Below are 5,359 nucleotides of genomic sequence, written 5' to 3' on the forward strand. Positions count from 1 at the left end.
AAGAAGAGCAACCAAGCTTGTGGTGCATGTAAAGTAACAAAAGAGCAGCCAATCTTAAGGTGCATGTAAAGTAACAAAAGAGCAGCCAATCTTAAGGTGCATGTAAAGTAACAAAAGAGCAGCCAATCTTAAGGTGCATGTAAAGTAACAAAAGAGCAGCCAATCTTAAGGTGCATGTAGAGTGATAAACATTGCAAAGCTGAGTGTGAGTTCAAAGATGCCAACAAGAAATAAACGTTAGTTATGGTGGCTTTAGGACTATTGCTGTAAGTGGTCATTCAGGAGTAACCATTTGACTTGTTTTTTGAGGGAGGAGGTTGAGGGGTTAGTCCTGATCTCGGGAGGAAGAGTGTTTCTTATTCTTGCTGCAAAACCAGAGAAGGCATGATTGCAGGTTCCTTTCTTTTTGAATTTGGGAGGTTTCCACAGGAACTTGTTAGAGCTTCTTAGGGACCGATTCAAACCAGATAGTTCGAGTTTTTTAGCCGGGTATACTGGGGTGTTATAGTGAATAGCTTTGTGCGTTAGGCAGGCTATCTTGAACCGAATCCTTGCTTCAATAAACAGCCAGTTTAGTTGAATTAGGTCTGGTGTGATGTAGATATGTTTTCTGGAACCAGAGATGAGTCCGGCCGCAGAGTTCAGAGTGGCTCTAAGAGGTGCCAGTCTAGCTTTGGGTCACCCAGCCAGGGTCACAATTCCATACTCCAAGCGGGAGATAACGAGGGATTGGACTGCAGACTGCATGTCCTCAGAAGGCAGGAATGGCTTGATTTTCCTTAATGTGTTGAGATGGTGATTGGCTCCCACACATCCACCCATGGATTTTGACGCATTTCAAGATTTACCAACCTTGGTAAACCTGGAAATGCATGAAAAATTCTACACCTCACCAGGTGAGGCGTAATGAGCAGAAATATGTTTATTTACTGCAGACCAAAGGCAAGTTATTGCTTAGTTTTCCTATCGTAGAATGAGTTGTACAATGACTAGAGCAGTAAGATGTTCATATTAACATTCTTCTCCCTATCTCTCTTTTTCAGGTTATTTTCATAAACAAGAACCAAAAGCAAAGATGTTAGCACGCAAACTCATGAAGAAAAATCCTCTAAAGCAACCAGAAAATCCAGCAGTCTACAGCGTCCCAACCACAGAGAAATGTTCTGGCCCTGGAAAAGGATTCCGAAAGTACACGTTTGGGGAAGAACGTGTAAAAGTCAACGAAAAGGTTATACTGATGGTTGGAGAAACCGGCGCAGGAAAGAGCTCCCTTATCGATGCAATGATTAACTATGTTCTCGGAGTAGAGTTTGGGGACGAATTCCGATTCAAATTAATAGATGAAGATATGAATAAATCCCAGGCGCACAAGCAGACGACCGCGGTGACGGCATATGAGATACAGAGTGAGCCGGGGTTAAGGCTCTCTTACCCTATCACTCTGGTAGACACCCCAGGGTTTGGTGACCCTGAGGGCCTGGATAGAGACAAGCAGACAGTGGAGCAGCTGACTGAGTGCTTTTCTTCTCCTCGCTTCATTGCTCATTTGAATGTAGTTTGTTTTGTAATGGTATCCTCGTCATCACGATTGACCCCAACCCAGAAATACATTTTCAACTCAGTTCTCTCCATTTTTGGGAAGGATGTAGCAGAGAATGTAGTTTTCATGTTCACTTTTGCAGACTGCAAAAAAATACAAGCCTTATCCACTATCGAGGCGGCTCAGCTCCATGGTATTAAAGGTGAAGATGACACAGTCCTGCATTACTTGTTCAGTAACGGTGCACTTTTTGACAAAACAGGCGACTTTAGTGAACGAAATTGGGAAATGTCAATGCGCAGTATGAAGTCATTCTTTGATCAGGTGGAACACCTGGGCCCTAAAAGTTTAGCGTTAACCAAAGAAGTGTTGACAGAACGAGAAGTGTTAGATGCTACTTTGCAAGTTCTTGTCCCTGAAATAAGAGCTGGTTTGGCAACACTGGAGACAATTAAAAAGAGAGAGAGAGCCTTGAAAGAGAATTTAGATAAAATGGAAGAAAATAAAAAAGTCTCCCTTGAGCTGGATATTATCGCTAAGGCCCAAGAGCCGATTGACAAGGAATCTGCTCTGAATTGTGAGGTCTGTGACGTAACCTGCCACTATCCGTGTAGAGTTGTGGCAAGCCCTTTTAATTATTTTTGTAAGGTGTTTGACTGGAGCGGTAATTGCAAAGTCTGCCCCCGGGAGTGCAAGAAAGGAAATCATAAACTGGAAAACCACAAGTGGGTTACACGTGTTATGGTTCAGAAAGAAGAGCTGAAAGACCTGAAAGAACAGTATGAATCGGCTTATAAGGGAGTCAAGACAGAACAGCAGATTCTCGAAAAGATGGAAGAGGAGTCTGCAGCAGTGAACTTAAAGGTTGTGCAATATATAGAAAAAGCCACAAAGTGTGTTGCACGCCTTAAAGAAATCGCTTGGATGCCTGAGCAAAAAGACTGCTCCGACTTTATCGATGTAATGATAACAAATGAAGAGATGACCAGAGAACCAGGGTTCGAAGACCGAATCAGTAATTTAAGGAAGTTTAGAGAATATTCTGAAACCAGAAGAAGTTAGAAAGAAATAACGACCTCCTGCCTGAACAAACAATCATCCACAAATGGTATAAAGAAATGACAAAAAAACTACCTGCAGGAGAGAAAAAAGTATTCGTACGTCGGCGCTGAAAAGCCGGTGAAATTGCTTGCGTGATACTTAGTACTTTAGGGGAAATTGTTTGAGTGAAAGAGGCATTTTCCTTTCTTCACTTCTGCAGTCTTGTTTTCTACATTGCCTGTCCTACATTACCTTCAGCACAGAAATAACACTTGCTCAAATATTCTTTTAAAAGGGTTGTAAAATTCCATTTTTTTATTCAAATCAATCAATCATATTTAATGGACTGTGCCCTTAGGATATTGTAAAATTCCTACACTTCGGCAGATGCTCTAAATAAAATCCCAAAGAACCATTTGTGACTTCATGGCTTTGATACACAATGCTGAGCATGATGTTCTTCGTTCGCACTGCTGGCCTCAGTCCAGTTGTGGGTTTCTTTCAAGAGCCTGTCTCCAACGACTGGCACAGACCCATGAGGGTGGCGTAGCGAGATGAAGTAGCGACTGGCCAAGTGGGGGAATAAGGTAAAGCAGCCACAGGGCATGTGTGGGAGTAAGATGAAGCACAACAATGTGGGGCTGGTATGCCCAGTCTCTAAGATGTAGCACTTCATCTTGAAACGAAATGTTTCTTCACAATGTACTTCTTAAATCAAATGAGATGGTTCAGAGAAGAATTCTTTCAGATTCAATCTTTTATTCCATTCTTAATTCATCCATTACTTCACGGTGAAATTCATTAAAGTTTCCATAGTTCTCTTTTACAGTTAAGCGCTATTGTATAATGCCCAATGCGTTTCGGGTCATATAGAGACCCTTCCTCAGAAGTCTAAAAGAGAGGTACAGAAAACCAGATCAGTCTTCAAAAATGAAACATAAACACCATATATACAGTTGTTACTATTTCATCACAAAGGCTACATGAAATTTACCTAATGCCCGTGATTGCAATATATATACAAATGTTACTGATGAGTTATAATTCCCACAATAATATCACAGAGGCATGTGCAACAAGTACCCTTTTTATCTGCTCTGTTTTATCTAGAGACGCCTTCACATTGCTAATTCATGGAAACTCACTTGATGTGTGCTTGAAGATAATATGTAAGCATGACTGAATGTATCTTAAACGGAGATCGGGACCTAGACTCAAAGTGAGTGACCTGAATTTAGTCTACTGTGTGTATAAAGCTAATTTGAATCTAATGGTACTTAAACATAACTACATGAATCTTGAGCCAAGTTCGGGACATAAATACAGCACTATGTGGTTTATAAGGCTGTTAACACGAGTATACACATCCGGAACTGGCCATGTCTAATGACACTAGTTGAAGAATTCCTCTCTGGTGGCTTCACTGCAATTTACAGTATCAAGTTTTATAAGGACATATAACATGTTTATAATCAATCCTGATTTTATATTTGTAAAGTCTTATCGGCCACTGTGTCTCTTTTGGTTTTAACTTGAGGATTTTTGTATTCAGTATTTTATGCGGTAATATTGCAATGGTTTTAAGTAACTATGCAGAAAATAAAGAACCTTAAAGAATCTATGGTGGCTTCAGTAAAGCTGCGTAAGTAGCAGCTGCATGTACATTCTAAGGGGTGTGGTGGTGGGCCTCAGCAAGGCCTATCAGTGCTAGGGCTTCGGCGTCCTCTGCACAAGTCCTCAGACCAATAGGATAGAAGTTGGCATGGAAACTGGAATAGAAACAAAAGCTGTATCAAACCTCATGAGGTGGAACTACATTCACACAACACCCTTCGGTAATGTATGAAGTAGCACACTGAATGGAAGGAGCTTGGTACTTTTATACCCACACAGGGGCTCTAAAGAAGGCAGTACAAGTACAAGAAGAAGGTTTTAGGTACATATATGGTCATACAGAAAATGCACAGTCAACAAGTGGGTGTAGCTAACAGTGGCTAATTCTGGTGAAAACATCCTGACATGTACAGACTAGAAACAGCTGCATGGACAGCTGCAAGCTCAACTGAGCATGTGGAAAGTGGAAGGGGCTAAATATAGTTTGGTCCTAGACAGAATACAAGAGCAAACAACAGTAAAGTAGGACAGAGCACATGGTGAGCACGTGGCAGCACACGGCAAGCAAGATGGCTGCCAAAATACAAGATTGTTCAGCTGATGCTAACCCAGACCGCTGCCAAATTACAACAGACGACCCTTTTAGCAATAGCTGAAGACATTCGTTCATCTGGGGTAATCTAAATATGTATCCTGCACATTGATGTTCATCATCTCAGTGACCTCTTTATTCAGCATTTGTTAGGCTTTTATTTCTGCAACATTTCCTTTTAGCAGGTGCACAGGCAGTGATGCAAATGGAGCAAAGCATGGGACCACATTGTATACATACACAGCATGTAAATATTATCACCAGTAGTATACATAGTCAGTAGCTTCTAGCCCCAAGTAATAAAGAGTGTCCACATCCAGTTCGAAAAAGTCCATGTACCAGTCTCTGGATGAATCTCTGCAGCAATCTTATACAGTTTAGAGACTGCATCATATACTGAAGGTGAGTGATCCGGAATGAAAATGCAACAGCTGCTGGCAATGATGAGACATGCACCACCTCGATCAGCCAAAATCACATCAAGTACCATACAATTTTGGAGTGCTACAATCCTCGCCACTTGCAGCTCTTCTGTAATGTTCCCATTATCATACCTGTCTGATTGGTAACAG

At 41.4% G+C, this 5,359-nt stretch overlaps 1 pseudogene; it reads left to right on the plus strand.

The window, feature by feature from the left end:
• Window positions 1–820: 820 nt before the first annotated feature.
• Window positions 821–2,712, plus strand: LOC144784210 (uncharacterized; annotated as a pseudogene).
• Window positions 2,713–5,359: the final 2,647 nt, after the last annotated feature.

Source organism: Lissotriton helveticus, chromosome 10, assembly GCF_964261635.1.
Source record: "Lissotriton helveticus chromosome 10, aLisHel1.1, whole genome shotgun sequence".
In the NCBI taxonomy this organism is placed as follows: domain Eukaryota; kingdom Metazoa; phylum Chordata; class Amphibia; order Caudata; family Salamandridae; genus Lissotriton; species Lissotriton helveticus.